Here is an 11,838-nt window from a genome sequence, read left to right as displayed (position 1 = left end):
AAGCAGGTCTGGGCTTGAGCGCCTTTGAACAACTTTTGTTGATTTTGGCGCTATATAAATGTTTTCTGATTGATTGATTGAAGCGGTGAGTAGTTTTATACAATCTTTCTTGGCCAAGAGACAGACACTGATGAAACGTCTTGTCTTGTTATTTCAAGTCAACCGTTCTAAGTTCAAGACACATTGGAGCCATAACGCTCTGATAGCGGTACCGTACTTTTTGTTGCCTAGAATCCTGTGTCCATGTCTCCTTTGAGGTTGCAGATGAAACCGGAATAATGCAAAGAAGGTCGATCCAGAAGCGTTTCTTGAGGGCGTGCGTGGATCTTATATTTCTGGTTTGTCTGTTACAGTTCAGTTGAAACACTGTAGTTGGACTCAACATAACTGAAAGTCATCACTTATTTTTGACCAACAATGAAACTCATGGGAAGGCAGAAGTGTCTGTAGGAACTTTGTAAAATTATTTATGCCACAAAGATAAGCCTGTGAAATTCTTTAACATAGAATGACTTCATTTTTCCTAAGATTTTGTACACCGGTCGACCTGTTGTTGTGTTCGTCAGGGTTCAAACTTTAATGTTGACAAAGTGTCCTTGACTTCTGGTTGCTATAGTATTACTTTTGAAAGTCAATAGGCTCGTAATTCGGATGAACAGTATTGCAGCTATTTAATTCATAGCCATCTTACTTCAAACAAAAGAGTAAAAAAAACTGCTAGAGTGATTGGAATTTACGGACTATGTTTATTTCCATTAATGTTAGGTAAGACCGACATTGTTCAGATGTATACGACAAGAAATCTCTCTACGAGTTACCCCAAAACTAACAATGAAATTATTACCTCCAAATGGCTCTCACTAACACTATTTATTCTAATGACGGATATGTGGCGATAGGAATGCAATACACATGCCCATATATTTAGTTCTTATTCTTTCTTAAGATACGTGTTCGATTCCATGTACCCTTCATTCGCTTAGAAATATAATTTGTGTTGACTTTGTGGGTTCTAGTTATGAACAACTCGACCTCTGTAAGAGAGGTTATGTCTATGTTATGTTATTCCATTGAAAATGAAAAGGTTAGCCATCTTCCCAAACGAAACGTAGGAGACAAAGTTTTAAGCACTATATTCATCGGTAACTAACTCGCATAATATTATGGGTACTATTCAGATTATTGGAGCCGATTATATCTCCATTAATTTGGTTTCGGTTTTTATTCGGTTTCGTCCTTTTGGGACTCATCAGGCGAAGGTAGGAATCGAGCCCCAGAACATTGTGTCAGGAACCGAGGTCCGTACCACTCGACCATAGTTATGATAATGGTGTTGTAATGCGTATAAACTGGCTTTGTATAACTGTCATTAAGGGCGTATTACCCAAGTGTTATGATTGTACAGAGTGCACCCCTGGTGCTTTGAATCTGACAATTTTACACAGAATAACCACTCTATATAGGCACCGAAGTCCGTACCACTGTTATTCTTAATTTATTAACTATATATCTTATATACACTTGCTACACATTCAATTCTTATATACTTGTTCTTGAGTTATGCAAAATTACGTAGATTACTGATATATGCATAGACTCCATACTCGACCCTTTATTAACTTTATTAAGCCATATTCCTTCTTATATAAAAGACACTACTCATTTTGTTTTGAAAATTCTTAACACAATCCAGGCTTGACCGATTAATTCCTTGTTGCTATGGACGTATCCTCTTCGTACACTAATATCCCTCATGATGAGGGAATTTTCACTTGTAAAAATTTTCTTCGTAAGTATGCCACCAACCACACTTTCGCTGATGATCTTGGTCATATTGTGCGTTTAATATTAAGTAATAATTATTTCTCTTTTAATGGGAAATATTATCTCCAAATCAATGGTACTGCCATGGGCACTTAGACACCACCATGTTACGCCAACACATTTATGCACTCATTGAAACAGGAAATGCTATTCACTTCTCTTCTAAAGCCGCCACGCTATTATAGATACATTGACGATATATTTTTTGTCTGGCCACATGGCGAAGAATCTCTTCAAATCTATCTTTGATCATGTTAATTCTTTTCATGACAGCATTAAATTTTCTGTCGAAGTTTCTAAACATCAAATATAATTTGATCATGTTAATTCTTTTCATGACAGCATTAAATTTTCTGTCGAAGTTTCTAAACATCAAATATAATTTCTAGATGTTCTGGTCAAGTTGGATGGCAATTCCTTAACCACTTTGGTCGATTATAAGCCCACTGATATTCAAATGTATTTACACTTTAATAGTTTTCACCCACAAGCATTTTGCGTTTTGTCGCCGTTTTCCACTTTTTTTGACAATTCGATCGAGTTTTAGACATGTATCAGTCAAAAAACATCAAACTAAGATATAAGCCAAGTTTTCCCCTGCCAAAAGCGTTAATTGCGTCTTTCGTATTAAATCTCACATCACCATATGTAATCCGTTCTTTGCTCCTTAATCCGCTTCCTGTATAGTCATGGTTTATTTGGCTCTAATTCCATCAATGCAACTAACACTTATCTAGCGTCACACTTTCATTGTGTAACATTTTATATTCGACTGCCAAATATTGCTGACAAAGATCCCATGGGTACCGAAAATTCCAATATATTTTCTAAATCATTACTCTTTATTTGTCAATTATGAGTCATATCTTGTTTCTCTGGGTTTTCTCTATTAATATATATATCTATATATACATATTCCTATAAACTGAGGTAAAGTGAATTGTTCACATGCTTTTATCATTACTATTGTTAAGTATGCTTGGAGCTTGGAGAAATATGACATTACTGACAATGCTAAACTTACACCTCTTCTGGCTCAACAACAAACGACGGATATCAAACGATGTTTTCTTTTTTTTTACTTTCATTAGATTGGACAATTTTTGAAACGTCTATGGATCAGTAATGCGTAATAAAGATATATAAACGACCTCACACTGAAGCGTTCCATCGTTTCGCCATAATTGAGGCTTACGAGGTACACATCAGCGACATGTATAAATATAAACTGGTTCGTGCACAGTGCATGGAGGGTCATGTCACGTGTAATCACTAACCAACGCTTATTTTATACAACATGTACTTGTTCTATACTGAATTATCGAATCACTATTTTAGTCATCATAGGATAAATCGATCCGTATGATTTAAATGATAACTCAATCCCGACTCCTACACCTATTTAATTTGTAATTGAATATTGAATATCCACCCGTGTTCGAGTTGGTAATGCTAGCCATACTAAACGCTCCTCTGCTTAAGTCAAATTTGTCTTCACACAGGAAAGTAGTGCTGGCCATTAGAGCACTTGTGTTAACAATCATACGGTGGCCGGTCAGTTAATTAGATGCGCTCAAAGATGAATCATAAAGGCAGTACTTGGGGTAATTCATGCTATTTAACTTACAAATTATTAATGCTAGTGTGAATGGCTTTATCTGCATTGATGATCGCTACGGCATGCAGTCATGTAGTTTATACGATTAACCCACTTCACTTCACCCTCATCCCCATTTTAATATCAAATTCTGTGACAGAGCCAGCCTACATTATGAGGGAATGACGTTCAGTTAACACTAGGATAAACGTAATATGTAATGAAACTAATACTAATAATATCATAATTATTTGTATTTTATACTAAAAATAAACTCAGACATTGGGTTGGTTGTGCTACATGATTAAAAAAAAATGTTCCATAAGTCATATTCAATATATAGAAGATTAGTTTTTACTACAGCCAGGGATGATTGAAAATAATGACGCATAAATAGGAAAGTATTGAATGCGTTACTTTAAGGTTTCCATATCAATAATGCTAATACGACAAGGTGTTTGGGGGGGGGGAATGTTGGAAACCGAATATGATAATTAATTATGTCCTCATTAACCACCTTTATTTAGCCCTAAAACCCATCAATTGTCTTATATTAGAATTGGTAAAGTGCTGTCCAAACACATCAAGCTCCGCCAAGATTTTGGCCGCGCACAGTTTTATTGTTATTATAGCTTTATCATTATTGTGTTATAATTGAGGACAGTTATAAATTCTACACCGATACATTTCAAAACTATACATTGCAAATAAGGAAACTTTGTTGGCATAGAAGAAGGTATCTATTTGTAAATTAGGTGGGCGCTTTACGGTGGTATTTTATAAAGCACGGATAACGTATAACGTTATTGGCATACTAGTCACTGGGACAAGATCATACACGAAATCTGTACTCCGGGTTGATCACAATTCATCCAGCCATCCCCGTATTGACTTTGCTATTGCTTCTTGAACTGTTCATATTTCCCCCACAAATTGGTTAAGAAAACAGTCTCAAAACCATACATCCCATAGAAAATGCCTTCATGGAACACAGATTTCTCTGGACTTTTCTGTACATAGTGTTATACCATTTTCTTTAAAAACTGAATAGATTAAGAATTTTATCAAAAACGTATAATTATGAGGAATTTAAATCTGCACTTTCCGATGCGTTGTAAGTTTGAGCACCTTAACCCAAAACAAGGCATAGTGGCAAATAAATGGAAATATAATCGGCTACAATAACCTGAATAGTACCCATAATATGCGCTTACTTTGACACTCATCTTACTATGGACCATCAACTTGGCTACAGTTGCAAATCATCTTTTTATCACCCGCGGCAGGTTGGTCAATTTAAGAAAATATCTAGATAGAGAATCAACTGAAAAACTTGTCAATTTTTAGTAGGCTTGGTTATTCAAACTCTCTTTTATATGGAGCAACCTTTGTCACAACCTGCAAGATTACAAAGGATTCAGAATACAGCTGCTAGAATTGCTACTGGATTACCTAGATTTAACAGCATCACCCCTACACTTATCGATCTACACTGGCTTCCAGATTGACTATGCAATTCTGATATTGGTGTTCATGGCATCGAAGTATGGTACGCCCGAATATCTTCACGACCTTATCCAAGTGCGAATAACGGATAGACCAACTCGTTCCCAATTCCTGTATCAACTTACTGTTCCTGTGACACGCACGAGAACCTTTGGTGGTCGCAGTTTCTGTTATTCCGCCCCGCACTTATGGAATTCGTTGACAGTCCATCTGCGGGAAATTGATCCTATCGCCACACATTCATCGTTAGTATAAATAGTGTTAGTGGGAGCCATTTGGAGGTAATAATTTCAATGTTAGTTATGGGGTGACTCGTACAGAAATTTCTTGTCGTACACATCTGAACAAAGTCGGTCTTACCTTACATTAATGGAAATAAACATAGTCCGTAAATTCCAATCACTTTACTACCATTTTTTTCTACTGTTCCGTTTGAAGTAACATGGGCATGAATTAAATAGCTGCAAATACTGTTTATCAGAATACGAGCCTATTGACTTTCAGAAGTAATACAATAGCAGCCAGAAGTCATTGACATTTTGTCATTATTAAAGTTTGACCCCTGACGAACACAACAACAGGTCGACCGGTGTACAAAGTCTTAGGAAAAGTGACAGCATCCTCAGTCAATGTATAAATATAATCGACAGATAAATTGCATTATTAAACTTATGTCAAATATCTCAATGACCGTCTTCTTTTTTAATTTTATACAAATAAATAAATAAATATATCGGAAGAAGCTAATACTGGTTTTGGGATGGGGTTGTGTACTAGCCTATGTTATAGAATTTCACAAGCGTATCTTTGTGGCATACATAATTTTACAAGGTTCCTAGAGACCCTTCTGCCTCTCCATGAGTTTCATTGTTGGTCAACAATAAGTGATGACTTGCAGTTATGTTGAGTCCAACTACAGTGTTTCAACTGAACTGTAAACAGACAAACCAGAAATATAATATTAAGGGGTGTGAAGACTGGCGCAAAAAGAAACGTCTAATGCCGGTAATCTGACCTAGTTTCGAATGAGGTGTAAACAGAAGTGTTAGACACCACTATCGATCCCAGGAAATACGCACACAGCTTGCTACCTTCGGTAATTAGACACTAGTACATACAGCTGCGATCAATACCAACCGCACAGTGTACGATACAGCGATGGACATCTCAAGTCCAGCTAGGGATAATAGGGTATCATGTCTCATTACTTTCTGCATTTTGTAGCGACAAGCAGAAAACGTGACTTGCAAGCAACGAAAAGTTAACTTTTTCAGATGATGGCGCTCCTTTAAAACTCAACGCTATTTTTATAAGGAAAATGCTATTGTCACTTAAAGGTATCCGTATATTAAATATTAGTAGAAAGCGCCCTATCGGGCGACATATTTATTAGACGTAGCTGAAAACATGCCTGTCGTAAAGATTGTTGTGACCATCTGAACATAGACAAGGATCCACGCACGCTCTAAAGTAACGCTTCTAGTCGATTTGATCGACCTTCGCATTATTCCGGTTTCATCTGCGGAGTTCAAAGGAGACATGGACACAAGATTCTCGGCAACAAAAAGTACGGTACCGCTATCAGAGCGTTATGCCTCCATTGTGTCTTGAACTTAGAACGGTTGACTTGAAATAAACAAGACGTGGATGTTTCATCAGTGTCTGTCACTTTGGCCACGTAAGATTGTATAAAACTTATCACCGCTTTCCGAGACCTGTTTTCTCGGGCAATTGGTGTTCAGGTTTTGGAATATTGGGCTTGCGGGCGGGCCGACCTTTGTTCTTTTGTAAGCGTTTCATGTGTCGGGGTTCGGTGTGGGGTCACTGGGGTGGCTCAGGTCGTTGTGTAGACAAACATAATTTGTTTGTTGTTGATAGTTTACTTACTGGAAGGGCATGGTTTGGATTTTAGAGCCTTAAAGCCCGTGACGTTTTGGAATTCTGCTGGGCGGATCACGTGAAAAGCAAAGATGGAATCAAATCCGGAATACCAGGTTATCAATCTAGAACCCTTCTCATTGAACCACCTGAATAGTTCATTCTCAAATAGCTTAAATTTATCTCGACGACTGGACAATGTGTATTCGTTGCAATAAGTCCATTGTGCTTCTTTATCATATCGCAACATACAGGAAAAGAAGTAACGATTTCTTTCAACATATGTCAAATACTGAAACCCTTTTAAACACCATAATATCTAAAGAAAAGCTTGGTTAAAGTTGATAATTAATATGAAACTCCATCTTCTGGAGTAATAGAACCCTTTATTTTTAATGGGTCAAAATTCATTTATATGGCAAATGATTATCATAAGTAGGGATATTCTTATCTATGACTTATGAAAGGATCTTGTCTAAGAAACGTTGAATTTGCATTCTATTCGTTTGTATCGTTTTTTGAGATGTACCAAAGTTTGTACCAAAAGTGAACTTGAAGCTAACAGATGTGACAAAGTGGTTTTCCTGTTCTAAATCTTCATCCCATCTTCTCTAGTATAATTATTAATTATTAGACGTAAATGTTAACTGCACATTACCTAACAATAAAATAGAAAAATATAAGTTTGCTGTCAGTGTGCAACTATGATATTAACCTGATGTTATTTACTATGACCATTTCCCTTATAATCATCTAAACGCAGTGAAAGTATGAATTGCATGAAGAAAAGTATCACAGAAACAATGTTAGCAGTTTATGACCTCGTATACTCTCAAGTGAATATCATATTTTCGGAGTCGACCATAGACAATTAACGCCACGAATTGCCGCTTTTCAGTCTTAGAAAGCCCTTTATCTTGTTTTGTCGGATCCCTCAAAGCAAATATATACAATTTGACACAGTTTGTTCTCTCCCAGTTCAGCAATCGTGCGCTGTCCCAAACTTGAAATACAATGTTTGTCTATGAATATGAGAGCGTTGTGATCATAGGTTTGCAGGTTCCAGCCCAGGGCAATTCTTTACGTGGTGTCTTTAAGCAAGGAACTTTATCTTTATTGCCTCTCTTCACCAAGGTGTATTAATGGGGACTTGCGAGGTGACTTCTTACGGTGTGGAAACGAATGGTATGACCAATATTTTCCCTCTAAAGCCCCTAAAAGTTCTTCAAAATAGAATTGTAAAACCGATCACGTTCAACCACTGGCTTTTTCCTACTAATACTCTGCACAGTACTCTTGGTGTCCTTAACCTCAACGATGTTCATATTTTCAAAATGTGTACTTTTGCTTACAAATACGTTAACATTGCACTGCATGTGTCTTTCGAAATATTGCACACCCAAGGATTGGGTTAGATATCCCAAACGTAACGAGAACAAATGTACTATTCTCTGTCACTAGACACTGCTCTAAACATGCACTAAACATGCGTTTCTGCTAAACAATTACTGTTATCAAATATGGAAAAATCTCCCAATTGGTTAGACATTCGAAATCATGTGCTTCATTTAAGTATAAATTAAAGAGTTATCTAACTTCCAAGTACCGTGATTGATATTATTGTCAATTTGTTTTGTACATTTTGTTTTTCTTTCTTACTTTGTTCTGTTATTTTCTTTCTTTTCCTTTAGGGTTTCTAGCTTTGATGAACATTTTATGTTTTTCGAGTATCCTGTATGTACCATTAGTGCACCTTTTTTGTTAATCTATGCAAATATATTAACTTAGCTTAACTGACTTGTAAAAATATCTACGGAAGGTCCCCCAGAAGACACGTAGATGTGGTGCACTGTAGTACCCCAGGAAGGATTGTTCTGAATGTTTGATTCCAACAGGTGTTCAACAAGTTAGACAAACTGCACAAGAAAGGATTGTACTCTACGTTCTATCATGTTCACCTGCATACAGGCGTCATTAAATGTAGGCTTCATTGTCACTGTTTCAAGAGTATTTTTCGGTAAGTCTTTTGTGGTATAGCATGGGTTTTTACTTTGCCAAGTTTCTCTTAATTGAAAGAGTTACATATCCAGCAACCCTAAATACAAAGACTTTCATTGAGTTTCATTTGTGTGAAATGGTTTTAGACCGAATATTTTGTCAGTTTCAAACCACGTAGAGAAACTGTGCCGATTGGTTGAATTTTTTTCATTAGACTTTCTTGATCTTTGTATAGAAAATCAAGTAACAATTGGCCATCAAATACATAATTGATACAGTTCTAAAGAAATCACATGACCACATTATACTTTTGTTTCATTATTTTTTTATTATCATTCCAACAAGAGTCCGAACAATGTACAATTCCTAATAACATATACTTTATGACCAATAGTCAATATTAATGACAACAACAAATAAATCATTAAACTTCAAATAAAGATTTCCACTTATGCCATCTGATATCAAAAGCATTTTGCTTACTAGTTTGATACATAAACTTTTCTTTTAAATAAAAATTCTTTATATAAATTTTACCATAGTTAAAGGAAGGTTTCTCATTTTTAACCTTACTTTTGTAAACACAAAATTTCAGAACCAGAAGGATGTTATTAAACACATAGTCTTTGTACAAATAACTACCAAACAGAACAAGCTCTTTACTAACTACAATATTGATATTCAATTTAATTTGAACCCAGATTTGAAAATCCCTCCATACTTTCTGAGTGAAGCTGCATTCCCAAAATAAATGAATTAAACTCTCATCTGCCACCCCACAGAAAGTGCACAAAGGATCAATGGTTTTGCCAATTTTAACCATGAGAGTATTTGTCCCTAAAATTCTGTTAAGTAGACGAAATTGGAAGCAACGGAGCTTCACCTCAGAAGTACATTTCCAATTGTATGAGCACACCTTATACCAATCTACTTCAGACAAAATTGGGGACAAGAGCATGTTCCATTTTTGAATACATTTATATTGGACCTTATTATATGTTAATAAAATATTTTAAAACCTTTTACACCTTTGGATCCATAAAAACAGTTTTAATATGAAAGCCTTGAAATGGGAGTGCAAGAGAAATATTTATATGGCCTTTTAGATCAGAAAAGGATTTCTCTATTGCTTTTTTAATACCATGCACATGAAGAAAATTTGTTCTCACATCATATTTTGTATAACTCTCATCAGCAGATAAGAACTCACCTTAAACTGTATCAGATCGTTAACATATAATATACCATGTTTTTGCCAATCTATATACAAAATGCATGTATTACCCACCTTAATTTTTTCGTTGTGCCAAATACTGGAACCTTAAAACATCATGAATATTTTGGGGCTTCAGCGAAACGGTGAAATCTTTCCAGTCTGAAAAACACCTTTCCAAAAGGTATTTTTACTTTCTTTAATAACTCTATCCCAGAAGAGTAATCAAAATTACAATAAGGAGTATTCAGTTTATATAAATTATACACCTTACTGTCAATGTTATATTTAAGCAATCTACGAATCCAAGTAATCTTAAGTGCCTTCTATTGACCACATTATACAGTTCCATATGGACCATCTCCCATTAACTAGAAGGCACTATTCCTTTATTAAAAGTGGAAGTTTTTTGGGAATATGCTGACCAGAACGACCGTGCTCTGTTGTAGTGATTGCCGTACTACAACCTTCAAACAATGTTTCAATGTAGTGTACACTTAATCCCAGATAGGATAAGCGTTCTAGAAACAACCATACTGCGAGTTTATTGAACGAATGTGCTTGCTATGGGGTGAAACAGTAGTTTTATTCACTGAAATTATAAAGAATGTCTCTGCAACACACGTTAAGTGACCTTCTCTTTTTAAAGATTTACAAAGGTAGCAGTTGGTAAAGGTGAGAGATTCTGCATGTTATTCATATATCTATTACGTAAACGTCTTTCAGTAAAATGTGTGACTATACATCTAGCGTTAGGCTTATTAGCAGTCTTACTAGGACACCGACATATTATTAGGACAATAAAATTGCTATTAAAGAGTAGCTCGTTGTAAGGTAAGTAGAACACGAAAGCTCGTGCTGAGATGAATAATGGATATGTGCATAAAACGTAGTGACTGTAGAAATGTGATCCGTACCCCCTCCCCGTCACGCAATGAAATATCTTCAAGTTAATGAGTTTATATAGTAGATTGATATCGTAATTTTCGCGTTGCACAATGCCTTATGCGACCAACCTCCCAATACGTTCCCATATTTTGTTTGGTAACTTTTCCTTTAGATTTGGCTTTCCTGGGTTTCCTTAAGCGGAGATTCAGCAGTGGCAGCCTTTCTTGTATAGGCCGAGGGCTGTTCACAGTTGAGATGATTCTTATTTCACCATATACTGCAAAAGAAAGGTCTGGGTTGTTCAGCTGTGTACTGTTGAAATCAGCAACCTTGATTTATCAGTTGTTTAGTTCATTATTTTACACAGGTATTGCATGTAACATTATATGTTGTGTCAAAAATTCCGGGCATATGTATTTCGTAAGTAAATTAATATACCTACTTAATGTTTTGGAAGGAAATAAAGCCTAAAGAAATCTGAAATATTTCTTCTTCTTGTTTTCATTTAGACAAATAAAAACATATCAGTAATGCGATTATAAATTTCGTGGTTTTAATGAGGGCAACTGTCGTTATTTTTATCAATAAATAAATATATAAGGGGTAATGTAATGCAGCAACCCAACAAAAACACACCGAGGTCGATATTAATATGTTAGGAGGCACCTCTGTAATCATAGTTCCGCCTTGCAGTACCGCAAAATGTTTGGGAGAAACCCGATTGCAACATATCTTTCAAGCTTGGCCTCACTACAATACAAACTTTGAAGCTAACAAAGCATTGGAACGCTTAGTATTCAAAAGAACTATTAGCCCATAATAAAATAAATTGACACTTGCTGTGCACATATGGATTATATTATGGCAAAACCTAACTCGACGTTTATTTCCTGATATAAAACAGGGTCTCACAAAGTCTGTGTATTTTTTTCGT

The sequence above is a fragment of the Apostichopus japonicus genome, chromosome 16 (assembly GCF_037975245.1).
Source record: "Apostichopus japonicus isolate 1M-3 chromosome 16, ASM3797524v1, whole genome shotgun sequence".
NCBI classification, from domain to species: domain Eukaryota; kingdom Metazoa; phylum Echinodermata; class Holothuroidea; order Aspidochirotida; family Stichopodidae; genus Apostichopus; species Apostichopus japonicus.
The sequence above is the reverse complement of the archived record's forward strand: the minus strand, read 5'-3'. Positions refer to the sequence as shown.